Raw genomic sequence first — 16,508 nt, forward strand, 5'->3', positions numbered from 1 at the left:
CGATTTGTAGCGGGACTGCGACATTGCGGCGGACAGATCGGACCCTCTAACTGGCATTTTTGACACTTTTGGGGGGACCAGTGACATTACTACAGTAATCAGTGCTAAAAATTTGCACTGTTACTGTAATAATATGACACTGGCAGGGAAGGGGTTAACATTATGGGTGATCAAGGGGTTAAATGTGAGTCTAGGGGAGTGATTCTAACTTTGGGGGGGGGGGGGGGGCGTGGCTTGTGAAATGATCATAGAGATCTGTGATCCTATATAGAAGAAACTTATACAGTGGGTACGGAAAGTATTCAGACCCCCTTAAATTTTTCACTCTTTGTTATATTGCAGCCATTTGCTAAAATCATTTAAGTTCATTCTTCTTCCTCATGAATGTACACATAGCACCCCATACTGACAGAAAAACACAGAATTGTTGACATTGTTGCAGATTTATTAAAAAAGAAAAACTGAAATATCACATGGTCCTAAGTATTCAGACCCTTTGCTCAGTATTTAGTAGAAGCCTCCTTTTGATCTAATACAGCCAGGAGTCTTTTTGGGAAAGATGCAACAAGTCTTTCACACCTGGATTTGGGGATCCTCTGCCATTCCTCCTTGCAGATCCTCTCCAGTTCTGTCAGGTTGGATGGTAAACATTGGTGGACAGCCATTTTTAGGTCTCTCCAGAGATGCTCAATTGGGTTTAAGTCAGGGCTCTGGCTGGGCCATTCAAGAACAGTCACGGAGTTGTTGTGAAGCCACTCCTTCGTTATTTTAGCTGTGTGCTTAGGGTCATTGTCTTGTTGGAAGGTAAACCTTCGGCCCAGTCTGAGGTCCAGAGCACTCTGGAGAAGGTTTTTGTCCAGGATATCCCTGTACTTGGCCGCATTCATCTTTCCCTCGATTGCAACCAGTCGTCCTGTCCCTGCAGCTGAAAAATACCCCCACAGCATGATGCTGCCACCACCATGCTTCACTGTTGGGACTGTATTGGACAGGTGATGAGCAGTGCCTGGTTTTCTCCACACATACCACTTAGAATTAAGGCCAAAAAGTTCTATTTTGGTCTCATCAGACCAGAGAATCTTATTTCTCACCATCTTGGAGTCCTTCAGGTGTTTTTTAGCAAACTCCATGCGGGCTTTCATGTGTCTTACACTGAGGAGAGGCTTCCGTCGGGCCACTCTGCCATAAAGCCCCGACTGGTGGAGGGCTGCAGTGATGGTTGAATTTCTACAACTTTCTCCTATCTCCTGACTGCATCTCTGGAGCTCAGCCACAGTGATCTTTGGATTCTTCTTTAACTCTCTCACCAAGGCTCTTCTCCCCCGATAGCTCAGTTTGGCCGGACGGCCAGCTCTAGGAAGGGTTCTGGTCGTCCCAAACGTCTTCCATTTGAGGATTATGGAGGCCACTGTGCTCTTAGGAACCTTAAGTGCAGCAGAAATCTTTTTGTAACCTTGGCCAGATCTGTGCCTTGCCACAATTCTGTCTCTGAGCTCTTCAGGCAGTTCCTTTTGACCTCATGATTCTCATTTGCTCTGACATGCATTGTGATCTGGAAGGTCTTATATAGACAGGTGTGTGGCTTTCCTAATCAAGTCCAATCAGTATAATCAAACACAGCTGGACTCAAATGAAGGTGTAGAACCATCTCAAGGATGATCAGAAGAAATGGAAAGCACCTGAGTTAAATATATGAGTGTCACAGCAAAGGGTCTGAATACTTAGGACCATGTGATATTTCAGTTTTTCTTTTTTAATAAATCTGCAACAATGTCAACAATTCTGTGTTTTTCTGTCAGTATGGGGTGCTATGTGTACATTCATGAGGAAGAAGAATGAACTTAAATGATTTTAGCAAATGGCTGCAATATAACAAAGAGTGAAAAATTTAAGGGGGTCTGAATACTTTCCGTACCCACTGTATATAGTATATAAACAGTATATATATACTTCTATAAACTTCCCCTTGTTTAACCACTTAACGTCCGCTCACGTTGCTGCTACTGCAGCAATGTGGCTCGTTATCGTCTAGCGCCGTAGTACTACGTCGCTAGACTCCCCCCCTGTAGGCGGCGCTCGGCGATCACCGCTGCTCTTCCCCGATCGTCGGGGAATCTAGTTTGGAGATCCGCCCGCCTGTGTAAACAGAGCGGGCGGATCTCCTAAGTGACAGGGAGTGACAGATTGCAGTGTTCAGCATAGCTGAACATCCGATCTGTCCCTGACTCACCTCCCCCCTACACATGTCAGTAAGCACCAGGCATACATTAACCCCTCCCTCTCCAATAAAATTAACCCCTTCCCTGCCAGTGTCATTTTTACAGTAACAGTGCCTATTTATAGCACTGATTACCAGAGGTGGGGGACTTGAGTCACATGACTTGACGGCCCCCCAATCTTTTAGTTTGATCTACAATGCACATCTTTATATATTTTTTCTTATTCTTGTTTTTCCAAAGTATTTCTTTACTACTATGGCCATATGCGGCTTTAAGAGACCTCTATCTTTTTAATGATAATAATTTTTCATAACTTTACATCAACATGTCGCGGCTGCACTGGTCTGTAGCTCTTATCTATATTAACGTATTTCTAAAGAGCAATGTATTTACTCAGCATAGCCCAAAGTCAGTCGCCATGGAGATGTTTATTGTACAAGGAATGTTGTTTGGAGTTACTTTGGCTTCCCTTCTTAATATTTAAACTATATACTGACACCCTGTGGCCCGGAGATGTCAATACATCCTGCTGGTCACCGGCTGATTATATTCATCTGAATTAGATCAATTAATTATAAATTACTATAAAAGGGAATCCATTACTCCTCTCTAATCAGCTCCGATGAAACCGACATGAGTCGGTGAAACGCGTCAGCTTCTACAGTTGGATGCTTCACTACGACCAACCTCCAACACGTGTGTAGGTGACCCCCATCGCTTCTGCCTGGCTACGGTTCCCCTGGTTACGCTGCTCGCCGACATCGGATGTGACGTAAGACCGTCCGCCACGGACCTGTCCGTCACCACCTGCAGTCTCGGCTTGAGCAAGCGCTGAATGGGACTACGCCGCTGGAAGCCTCTACAAGCTGCCGGGTCACCGCTACTCTACACACGGAGGTACGGACTTTCCATTTCATTGATTTAAGGTGTCTATATCCCTCTGTTTGGCAGCACTAAGGACTTTTTTGTCTATTTCCCCATCATCCTTGGGGTATGCAATACCATTACTGCATGGCCGACTGGTAACCGTCCCACAGGTACCGGTGTCCGCACACAGAGGAATCTTTCACCTGCTGTTATTGTATCGGTTCAGTCTTGGATGGACAATATCATCAATTGGAGTTTACATATTCCAGTCAGCACCAACTCCCCATATAGCAGTAACTGGCAAATCACCTTTATTTCCATCGTTTGGATCAAGATTCATTGAAGGGGTTTTTCCCTCGGTTCCACTTGCTCGATCCACTCTCCATAGGTGCTTACACACCCACTGCACAATACAATTATCCTGTCATTTTGAACTTTATGGAGTTCCTATCCAGGAACACGGCAGGACAGGTATAATTAACTAACTGGATGTGGCCTTATATCCTGCAGTCCACCATCAGAACCTTTACTACCAGCCATTAATTTCTTCATTTTGGTCTGTTTGTGATACCATCCACTGCATGTACATGTTTTTATTATTTTAATTTGTATTGTGTACATGAATGTTCTTTGTCTTCTCACCAGGCATAAGTGCTTTAATAAAATTTAGTATTTTTCTCACTGTAACTCAGCTATCACAGTGCAATTTTTGGAGTCTATATTTTGATCATCTTTCTGGGTCTGTGAAGTGGTTCCTGAAGCGTCTTGTCTTCACCACATCTACAGATACCTTCCCCCCCTTTTTTTCTGTATGTCTACTTTTGATCAATAGGCACCTTATCAGTCACGTCCCAGCTGAGCGGCCATATTCCCTCTACTTTTATTGATATTTATCAAGAGGCCACTTTAGGAACCAATCCACCCTTGCTTTTTAATACATGACTTGACTTAAGTCAGACTTAAGTCACCAGTTTGAGAACTTGAGACTTGCTTGACTAAAATTAATAAAAGACTCGACTTGACTTTGACTTGGTATTCATGACTTGAGACTTGACTTTGACTTGACACATATGACTCGAAATTACTTTACTTTTTTAGGTTATTAAATATTTGCATTTTCTCAAGATGTTTTAAAGCAATATTTTGACTTGATTTGTGACTTGACCAAAATAAATGACTTGACTTGCTTGACTTCTAGCAGGGACTCGACTTGACTTGCTTGCTTTTCGCCACAGTAACTTGGGACTTGCTTGAGACTTGAAGGTTACGACTTGAGACTTGCTTGTGACTTGCACATGTGTGACTTACTCCCATGTCTGCTGATTACTGCAGTAATGTCACTGGTACCCCCAAAAGTGTCAAAAAAGTCAGTCAAGGGTCCGATCTGTCCGCCGCAATGTCACAGTCCCGCAAAAAAAATCGCAGATCACCGCCATTACTCGTTAAAAAAAAAAACACCAAAAATGACAGAAATCTTTCCCTTAGTTAGTAAACGCAATAACTTTTGCGCAAACCAATCAAAATACACTTATTGTGATTTTTTTTACCAAACATTTGTAGCATAAAACAAATTGGCCTAAAATGTTAAAAAATTTTGATTTTTACATTTTTTTTGGGAATTTCAGATGAAAAAATGTGAAAAATATTGTTATTTTTGCAAAATTGACGCTCTTTTTTTGTTTATAGCGCAAAAAGTTAAAATCGCACAGGTGATCAAATACCACCAAAAGAAAGCTCTGTTTGTGGGAAAAAAAGGACGTCAAATTCATTTAGTTACAGTGTCGCACGACCGCGCAATTGTCCGTTAAAATCACGCAGTGCTGGAATCACAAAATAGGCCCTGGTCAGGAAGGGGGTAAAATCTTCCGAGGCTTAAGTGGTTAAGCTATTAGATTTGTAGTTGACTAAAATGTACTGGAGAGTTTAGTCCACTAAAATATGACTAAAACTAAAACAATTCAGATGACTAAAATACGACTAAAACTAAAATGACATTTTAGTTAAAGGACTATAACTAAAACGAAATCTAAATTTGCTGCCAAAATTAACACTGCATCTCAGGTTTAACGTCCCAAGGTGATCTGGAATTAAGTCTAAAAATCCACCATGCTTCTCTTCCTATCACCTCCTCCTTCTCTACCTATCACCTCCTCTAGGTGAGTGAGACAGACATTCTATTCCCTTAAAACGAAATGAGGAAAGATCACCCTGATGGCATTCCCTAAAGTGAGGTGTTGCTTTGGAAATATTTCTTACATTCAAATTATTTGTGTCACAATAGTGTTCCCCTATTCTGGTTCTCAGGGGACGTGCGGTGCAGCCTACATATTGTAGGTCACATGATGTACAAATAATCAGATAGACTACAACATTTATGACACAGTTAACATATTGTTGTATGGTAAACTCCCTACCGGTAGCTGTGACAACAAAAGTTTTGCCCGGCACACTCAAATGACAGTACCTACAAGTCTTAATGTTACAAGGATAGTTCCCAAGATATGCACTGTATATGTACAGTGACTGGGTAGGAAGCAGGTAAAACTCAGGCAAGGCCCCTCCTGATACAATCCTCCCATATTGAGATTTTGTATACTGTATAATGCATACATGCATTATGTTTGAAAAAATATCAAATGTGTTTACATGTCTTTAAAGCGCAACTAAAGGCACAAATACATACTCTAGTTCCAATGGTCCAATGGTCCGATGTCCACAAGGTCCCCCACCAGTGCCAGTCTTCAGCTATTTTGATTGGCCAGCATAGGATGATTGTGCCAGAATGTGAACTGAGCTACACGTGTACATTCCGCAGAGGACAGCAAACAGGTAGGTAGGTGTACTTTATTGCAAAAGAGATATTGCTTGTCTCTTCTTCAATAAAAACCTGTCTGTTGGCAATGTTTTTTTTAAACATTTAGTTCCACTTTAAAAGGACATGTAGATAAGCTGAAGGGATGTAGTGCCATGCAGATTTTTCACTGTTTGCCTATTTGTATAAATGAACATTGGCATTCCTTTTACCTTTCCTTCCCTCTCCTTCCAGCTAAATATTGCAGTTCTGATCCCGCTGGTTCATTTTATTTTTAGTTTTAGTCAGGGAAAGCAGGTGCCCATTTTATTTCTTTAATCTGTTCTCACTCTATTTTTTGTGCAACAGACAGAAGGTAAGCAGTTAGAAAAATAAGTGTTAAAAATGAGGACTGAATTAAAATCCAATGATAGTTTTAAAAGCGGGATTAAATCTGATTTAAGACTACCTACACTGCAGTATGTAAAGTTATGAAGGTAGATCTTACACATAGTCTTTCCAGTAATGAAGGTTGTAGTCAATTTTGATGAGCATTACATTATGTACGCCCACCATGTGATTATACTCTAACTTAACTTTTACAAACAAATTATTAAAAGTTCATTCATGCCACTAAATTTGAGAAAAGGTTCATGCCATGCTCCATTTTTTATTCAGATGTTTAACTTCATATCTAGCTCATTACTGTTTCTTATGCAGCTCTAACTTCTCTTTATTTAACTTCTTTCTACTATCCTTTACATCCAATTTTTCTTTTCTTTTATTCTTTAGTTTCCTAATAGAACCTCTTCCCAGCTAGCAACCCCAAACACCCAACTCTCTACATGTATCACCACATTTACTGCTTCTTTAGGGGATAAGTGCTCTGTGCATGTGCAAAATTTGTGTTTGGTGCAAAATTGTCATGGCCATTAAATTGATGGCTTTCCTAAAGCAAGACTTTCCCATTAGGATGGACACCAGGGAAAGTATCGGAAACCAGAAAGGCAAAGAGTGTGTTTATTGCGGGGATGGTCTTGTATTCCCACCAGAAGTTTTTTTGCGGTAGGTAAACAGTGGGAAAAGTTTAGAACCGCTGCCGGTGGCTTCGTAGGTGAGATTTACACTCACTTCTCAACCCCTTCTTCAACAGGGGCTCTACAGTAATAAAACATATAGTTAGAAGAGCGGTTATATAATTCCTCAGCTTTTTTACATTAAAATGGTGCAGCCTCTACTGGTACTCCTTTTGAAGTTAATATAACAAGTCCAGGGGTCCAGTCATGTAGAAAGATCTTAGCTATGTGTTATTTTGCAGACATTAAGGCCTCTTGCACATGATACTCCTGTTTGAGCATCTACTTTTTCTAGAGTTTTTTTTTTTTTAATGTACTTGCGCGTATTATCGGGCATATGTGTTCACGCATTTTTACATGCACGCACCATTTTTCGTGCAAATGCGTGAAAACCTATTCTCGCGTTCTTGTTCTGCATAATATGTAAATGGGAATTAGTGTAAATGAGGTGTAAATTACTGACTAAAAATGCAGATTTTTCTATTTTAATTTCAATAGGTTTTTATTAGGTTTTTACAAGAACCAAGTACAGAAAAAATTAACAGAAGTAACCAGAATGGTAACAGTGCTTAAGACAGCATCAAGCAAACATGACAGTATTATAACCAATATGCATTTGGCAATACAGGCTTTTAGATTTCAAAACAGGCGCAATGAACTGGGCGGGCACCCCCTCCCCCCCACGCCCCCCAAATGGGATCAAACTGAGGCGCGGGCAGGACAGAGGCGCAACCGGCCCCCCAATAGCATACCAGTCAAAAAGCGTAGGGTGGCCCCTCCGGGCCCCCCTGAGTGACCGGCACGTGATGCTCACAACACTGTGCGTGTAAAATTGAGAAGAGAAAAAAAAAAAGTAAAGAAGGAGAACTTGATGAAGTAGGAGGAAAAGAAATGCAAAAAGAAAAGAGGGGAAGGAGAAAGCACACAAACATAGGAAAAAGAGAGAGGAGAGAGAAGTAGACAATGTCTAAGTGCAGCAAATAGATATACATACCAGTAAAACAAGATATAGCAATCTAATTGTGCAATTCATACCAACTTGTCCATGGGCTTCACATGTCATATACCTTCTTATATGTACCGTTCGAGGAAGCAAACATGAGTTCATACGTGTAGGCTGTCTGGATTGTGGAAATGACCTCCCCGACCTGTGGTGGGACAGCCGTCTTCCATTTCCTGGTAATGTTTAGTCTTGCGGCAAGCATTATACTAGAGACCGCCGCTCTAACGTGGTGTGGAAAAACTTCTATGCCCATGAGATTTTTCTTTTTTAATTTTTTTTTTTACTGAAGAATGCACAGAGCTTGTTTACTCGCCTGTTTGCATAGGCACAATAAAATTAATGGGCTGTATTTTAGCTCAGTAACAAAAATGTTTAGTTACATTTAGTGCTGAAAGTCCTGGTCACATCTGTACGGTTGTGCCCCATAGACTTTTTGGGGTCATGTCTTGAAACTGAGGGCTCTCAGAGATGGTCCCTTAGGAATCAATCAGGTTTTATTTTTAATTATTTTTATTGCATTACATCGCTGTCAATTTACATAGTACACATAGTACATTACATATATATTGCACATTCATATCAATCCCTGTCCAATCTAAAGGCCATAACTTTCATTCATACGTATACCAGGGCAATTTAGACAGGAGCCAATTAACATACCAGTACAGTATGTCTTTGGAGTGTGGGTGGAAACCATGGTACCCAGAGGAAACCCATGTAGGCACAGGGAGAACATCTAAATTCAATGCATGTAGTATGGTGGTTATGATTTGAACCATTGCCCCTAGTGTTGCTAAGCAGACATGCTAACCACTTAGCCACTATTCTGCCCAAATCAAGGTAAATATACACTTGTGAAGGGAGGTTAGGATAGGCCAAGATAGGGGGCAAAATTAGCGCACTTATTTTAAACTTAACTTTTTTTAACATTTTTTTTATAATAAAGTGTTTATTGAGATTTATAGTAAGCATAACAATACAGAAAGGAACAAGATTAAAAATGGTCAGCAGAATAGAATCAGTCCACAAATTAATACATTGAACATAAGAACACTTGTTGGGAATACATGCAGTAAATGCAATGGAATAAGCCCTGGCAGTAGAGAGTGCGTAAAAAAGAAAAGAAAAAAAGGGTCACCTCAAATTTCCATCCGACTCTGCAACATCATCAACATGGGCATGACAGGGCCGGGTAACTCACGTGGGATGAACCTGCAAATTTCCTGGCACCAGCCTATGGCACATAAAAGTAGACATTATATAAACATTATATTATATACATGTGTGCGTACATTTCAGGTACACCCATGGATATCTATGATGCATTGTCTGACATCATGACCGACACTATGTACACTTTGTACATTTATATTATCCACTTCCCCCTTTCTTTATACTTACTTTTAGATATATGATATATGACAATACATTTCTGGTCAGAAGTAATATGTTATCCATGGGTATTGACCTAATTATCCATGAGGGCTGTACCATTCTAAATGTGTATTTCATCAACCCTTTGGATAGCGTTTCTAAGGTATGCTTTTGGATTAATTTATCCAATGGTTGTATCCTGTGAAAAATGAATAAGGCAATACAGATCAGTTCAGTGTTTTGGTCTGCAGTTGTAATAATGGAGGACTCTTTAGGACCATTCTTGATGGTGGTTTATTTGTATTTCAACTTCTCAGACCTAGGCTTTTCCCCCAGCGGGTGTGACCCCCACATTCGCCGTGACAGGCATAAATTCCGGCTCCTCTTGCGGGTGGTCCCGTTTCGAGTAAGAACATGCACTGGGGTTCCACAGCACCTTTTTCATACACATGTCATTGCATTGTTTTTGTTGTATATATTATGTAACTAATTATGACTATTTATTCTATATAGTAGCAATAGATGTAAATTTTTGCTTTTTTTGTATGGGCTACTGAAGAAGCGGTGAAATGTTTTCCAGTGAAACATGTTAAGTGTCCAGCCTTCAAAGGATGTTAACCAATGGATATGACTCTGCGATCATCTCATGTAACAAGTTATATTGAGCAAATAAGACAAAAAATGTTTTTTGCTGATGTATTTTGCTGATTTTAATAATGTTTTGAATAAAAATCTATTTTAAGAAAAGTAAATGTTTAACGCCCATATATATACTACCATAAAAGTCTATTTTTGCCTCAGCACACTCTTTCTTTCCACAGTTTTAGGACGAAGGTACTTTAAATCTATTTTACTATGGCAACCAATCTCCTTAATTATATAAACATTATCCCAATTGGAGCTTTACATCGTGGATATTGATAGAGGATAACTTGAGAGTTAGGAAGTAAAACCTTATTAGGGGAGAAAGAAATGATAAAAGAAAGAAAATAAAAAGAGAAAAAAAAAAACCCCAGGAGGGGAAAATCCGAAAATATGTGCAACTGTGGGGGAAAAGTGTTGTTATTCGAGCAATATTTGGGCACTGTACGGTGAATGTATTTAATCTAAAGGGATTTTTGGTGAATAATATATTCAACCTGACCATATATCCTAAAACTTGTATGGTTGGTCTTTGACCAGATGAACCCATTCTTCAGCCTCCATAATCGTATCAACCTCCCATTTCCAATCCAGCAGGGTTGGGCACTTTGATTGTTTCCAAAATCTGGGTATTAAGGGTTTGGCTGCGTTCAGTAGATGAGGAATTACACTTTTTTTTATAGAGTTTGGTGGAGGAGGGGACCCCATGAAAAATAAAATGCATAGGAGAAAATTCTATAGGTCTCAGTGTCATTCGTTTAATCCATGGGGTGATTTCCTCCCAAAAAGGTTTAATCTTAGGACAAGACAGACTTAACTTTTTTTTAAATACATCTATTTCTACTTTCAATGCTTACAGAAACCCCCAAAAATATGATCTTTTCAGCTTATTAACAACAGCCTGCATGCCTCATGCACACCATAGAAAAGGTTAACTCAGGCGGTAAATCACAGCCAGCAGATCAAAAAGATCTCCAGGCTTCTTGTGTCAGTTATGTACCACTGCTCTCTGCAGAGCAGTAAGAATACATCAGAGGCCAGGAGAAGTGATTAGAGATGAAAATGATTATGAAGTTAAGAATATGTACACACTTGAGGGATGAAAAGGTTCACTTCCCTGCCTGCAATTACCTTTAGCATAGGCTGCTAATGAATTTTTCCTCATTATCCACCAAAGATCTGCATGTGTGTGCTTAGTTTTTTTTTTTGGTGATACAGATAGGGCAAATAACTAGAAAAGTGTTTTTGGACCTGCCCAATCCTAAAGATGTACTGGTATTAACACTGAAGTTTAAAAAAAATAAAATAAATAAAAACAGGTAGCAGAAGAGCAGGTAGTATAGTCAGTTTACTACTAGGGACAAGTGCTGATATACAATATGTTGCAAGTGAAGAGGCAGCAATGCAGGGAAGTGCAGGCAGTGCAAGCTTCTGTAGAATGTGCTTGCACAGCTGAGGGTACATTCTTGGCATGTGCATGAAAGTCACCTCATCCTGGCTAATCAAGATGGTAGAAGATCCTGAGCACAATAAAAGCTAGGGAAAAAATGTTGGGGACAGCGAAGGAGCTTGCATAGCTGAAGGGAAGGTAAGTAATGTTTTAAACTCTGAATTCTTTTATGTAGAACTAGAAACCTCAGCTGTCATGTCAGCATAGGAGTTCACAAGCGGTGTGCCAGGTGTTCCTGGGTACACCCTAATCACTACGTGCATTGCAGATTTCCCCTACTGCCAGGGCTTGCCCCATGTTGCCCTTGCCCCACAGTGCTGCTGGCTTCCCCCTCTCCTCTCCCCCCCAGCTGCTGCGGGGGAAGTTGCAGGATGGAGAGTGGGGAAGGGGCTAGTAAATATGTCATTTACCAGCTCCTTCCTTTTCTAAATGAATACAGTGAATACACTTACTCACTGTGGTCATTCATAACGGAAGCATAGTAAACTGTGTTTACTATGCTTCAGTTTGTGCATGAACAGGAAGCCACTAAGCACAGAGCACTTCCCATTCATTCACTACCCAGTGCAGCTGAGGCTGCAGAGAAAGGCATGTGTGTTTGAGCTTTGGGGTGCACACCCTAAAGCAATAGGCTACGCACACCTTGTCAGTTTTTAGATAAGCGCTCTGGGAGTTTTTTAAGACACATAGGACTTATTAATATTATACAGGATTTACATAGCACCAACAGTTTGCAAAGCACTTTACAAAGTTGGGGCAGACAGTACAGTTACAATACAATTCAATATAGGAAGAACCAGAGAGCCCTGCTCGCTAGAGCTTACAATCTAATAGATTGTAAATCTAAGGCTTTATGTCACTAGCTGGACTATAGCAGAAGCTCTGACACTGACACAGTATATTTCTGTTTAACACAGTATATTTCTGTGCGTTAGTGCAGTTTTACTGCCGTACTGTATATTGTAGTGTGTCGGTGGAGCGTGTCTGTGCAGTGAGTACTCAGGTTAAAATGCACTAAACACCACTTTCAATTGATTAGTGCACATTTAATGCAGTACATTTCAGTGCATTACTGCATGTGTAACGCAGTATATTTCTGTGCGTTAGTGCATATTTAACGCAGTATATTTCTGTGCATTAGTGCACGTTTAATGCAGTATATTTCTGTGCGTTATTACACGGTGAACGCAGTACATTTCTGTGCATTATTGCACGTTTAATGCAGTATTTTTATGTGCGTTATGTGCCATTTAACACAGTATATTTCTGTGCATTAGTGCACGTTTAATACAGTATATTTCAGTGTGTTACTGCACGTTTAACACAGTATATTTCTGTGCATTTGTGAAAATTTAACGCAGTTTAACACAGTATATTTCAGTGTGTTATGTGGCCTTTAACGCAGTATATTTTAGTGCGTTACGTGCCGTTTAGCGCAGTATATTTCTGTCATACGTTTAATGTCGTATATTTCTGTGCGTTACTGCACGTTTAACACAGTATATTTCAATTCATTATGTGCCGTTTAACGCAGTACATTTCTGTGCGTTGGTGCACGTTTAACGCACTATATTTCAGTGAGTTCTGTGCCATTTAACACAGTATAATTCTGTGCATTACTGCACGTTTAACGCAGTATATTTCTGTGTGTTAGTGCAGTTTTACTGCAGTATATTGTAGTGTGTCAGTGGAGTGTGTCAGTGTAGTGAGTACTCAGTTTAAAATGCACCAAACACCACTTACCATTGATTAAAGTGCATCCACGTACATATTTCCACATCTTTATTACATTTTGTTAATAAGCACCTTTAATCATGTCTCGGAGGCCAACAAGGAGAGGCAGATGTTCCCATGGCACTGTGAGGGGGCCAGCAGCATATATGTCCACAGGCAAAGGTGGACATGGTCAGTCCTCAGACAGGGCATAATTTCCTCTGTTTAGTGATGTTGCCCGTGCTATCCAGCCACAGCATGCAGAGGAGGTGGTGCACTGGCTTACTAAACCATCCTCATTTTTCGTCACCCAAACAGAGACTAGTGCGCATTCTACTGCAGCTGCCAGAGTGCTTAAATCTGCCTAATTGTCCACAGCTATTCCTGCCATAGCCCCAGCATCAGTCATGGAGGAGTCAGCTGACTTATTTGAACACAGCGTCAGCCACTTGCTCCTTGACGATGCACAGCCATTACTTGATTCCGATGCTGGTTCTGAGGTTGAGGAAGGTAGGAACATGAGCCTACAGAGAGGGGAGAACACTGGTACACAAATTGGCAGTCATGTTTCCCTAGCCGCAGCGTATTGCCAAGTTGTCTCCAGTGGTAATGAGGATGGAGGTGATGATGATGAGGTTACTGATGTGACTTGGATGCCGGTTTGAGCAGCGGAGGAAAGTGTGGGTGAGGCTCAACCCCAACGAGGCAACCATCATAGAAGAGTAGAGAGCAGCCACCATATTCCAACACATTGCGGAGCTGTTATCTCCCGGCACCCTTCCCATAGGCCTTTTTTAGCACATACTGTATGCAGCCAATCGCACTGTTGCAATTTGCAAACTTTGTCTCTAGAACATCAAGTGTGGCAAAAACACCAGCCATTTGGGTACCACATGCTTGATAAGGCATTTAACCTCCCACCACTTAGCCCGTTGGCAAGAGCACCTGAAAGCCACACAAAAGGGAAGCAATTCTGTTCCTGCTCCTTACTCACCTCAGTCTACCCCCGCTGGAGATCTCTTCAGGCTTGTTGCTGTTTTATAACAGGCATAGGTCTCTAACTGCATTCAACTGCATATAAAGCATCTTAGCGTATGAACCCCCATAACTGAACACCGTCTGTATGACTACACTTGTCTGCATCTATAAGCCAAGACCATACACCTTCTGGGTTTATATAATATATTATATAATGTATTACTGCATCCATCTACTTCTTGGAAAGAAACACCCTGTACCCTTCTCTATCTTCTCAGCTGCACTACCAATTTTTTTAAAAAAATCACCAATGATTATAATATTATTGTTATCATTATTATTACTATTAGGATTGCTGCTTTCAATATTTGAACAAGGTATTTCTGTATAGACCACAGAGGAAAGGAGGTTAATTAGTCAGCAAAGTAACATATCAGGCTCTATGTAAAGTAAACATAGATGTTTTATTAATAAATTTTTAGGGTATATTAACAACCGTGCAATAAAATCATTGGATAGATACGATCAGTGCAAATACGAGAAACAAGACAGACAAGACATATATATAAACAAAAAGTGACAAAAAACCGGCCGGCATGAGCTTATTATACTTCAATTAGTATTAATATACAATCAATCGTTTTATCAATAGGATTTCTTGAAGGGACTCCTCATAGTACAATCGTACGCCAATCTGGATTGGTAGCTGTGTGTGGGTAGTTAATGTTATCTGATTTGCTCCAGGGAGGCCACTAACCGTGGTAAATATAAATAAGGCGGTTATGGAAGGTGTGCTGCTGTGGAAGATATGACAAAAATTTGTAATTTCCTTATATGGTGATATATCATTCCATGAAAGGTAGATATATTGCTGCTCTTAATAGATTAAAGGAAATCTGTGTTTGGTTATAAACTAACTTTCATTTAATATCTGTGGAGCAACATCCGACCACCTAGGGGTGAAACAACGGTATTACAACCATCAGTGATCAAGGCAATAATACATGATCACTGAAAAAATCCCCAACTAAGCCACATAACCATATGGAATGATATATCACCATATAAGGAAATTACAAATTTTTGTCATATCTTCCACAGCAGCACACCTTCCATAACCGCCTTATTTATATTTACCACGGTTAGTGGCCTCCCTGGAGCAAATCAGATAACATTAACTACCCACACACAGCTACCAATCCAGATTGGCGTACGATTGTACTATGAGGAGTCCCTTCAAGAAATCCTATTGATAAAACGATTGATTGTATATTAATACTAATTGAAGTATAATAAGCTCATGCCGGCCGGTTTTTTGTCACTTTTTGTTTATATATATGTCTTGTCTGTCTTGTTTCTCGTATTTGCACTGATCGTATCTATCCAATGATTTTATTGCACGGTTGTTAATATACCCTAAAAATTTATTAATAAAACATCTATGTTTACTTTACATAGAGCCTGATATGTTACTTTGCTGACTAATTAACCTCCTTTCCTCTGTGGTCTATACAGAAATACCTTGTTCATATGCTTCTTTTGGTTAAGTCAGCACATGCATTATTACATACAGGCACAAACATAGATTGACACAATTACTCCTAAAAAAACCACCTTATATGCTTTCAATATTTGCATTGTTTTGACCTTTACAAATGTCACATGATTTCCACACTACCCACTGACGAGGTGGGCGGGCGTTGTCTGTACACGCCCCACAGGAGGAGGGTCTGACCTCAACATGTCTCTCTGTTTCAAATGTCATTGTTTTAGTATTTAAGCAAGGGCTTAGACATGCCTTTCTAGGCTCTGAGGAAGAGGCTAAGTCTCGAAACGCGTTAGCCATTACAAACTCAAGGGACAACTTACCCTTGGATTACATGACTGAGGATTGCGTTCCATATGTGATATGCTTTTAACCAAGAACTCGTTTGTGAGTATTTTTAATATTTTTTCTTTTAAATAAACCAACCAAAGGATAATGCACTAGGCCTGTGCGCCCCTGTGTTTGTTTGTTGTTTGCAGTATTTCCGGACTTCCCTGGTCGTTAAAGGGCAGCAAGGTCGCAGCATTATCCTGGGTTGCCGAGTCCATAGTTCCAGAACCAGTAGAAAGACCCTAATAAGGTGGACTATTAACTACACCTCTCTGAGCGCAGGGAACTGGTGCTTTGCACCAAAAAACTCTTTTTTTTTAAATAATCTTTATTTATCAAGTTCAAATTCACATACAAAAAAACATAAAACAACAAAGTAGTACAGAAGTGCATTTAGATAAGGAAACACAGAGAAGGCACAATCGGCATTATGTTCAGTCCGGACATCATTAGTGAAACAGGAGTGTCCATAGGGGTCAGTCAATCAGGCATTGTGAAGGCGTGTGCCAATATCGGCCA

This window comes from Pelophylax lessonae (assembly GCF_965119305.1).
Source record: "Pelophylax lessonae genome assembly, chromosome: 2".
Taxonomy (NCBI): domain Eukaryota; kingdom Metazoa; phylum Chordata; class Amphibia; order Anura; family Ranidae; genus Pelophylax; species Pelophylax lessonae.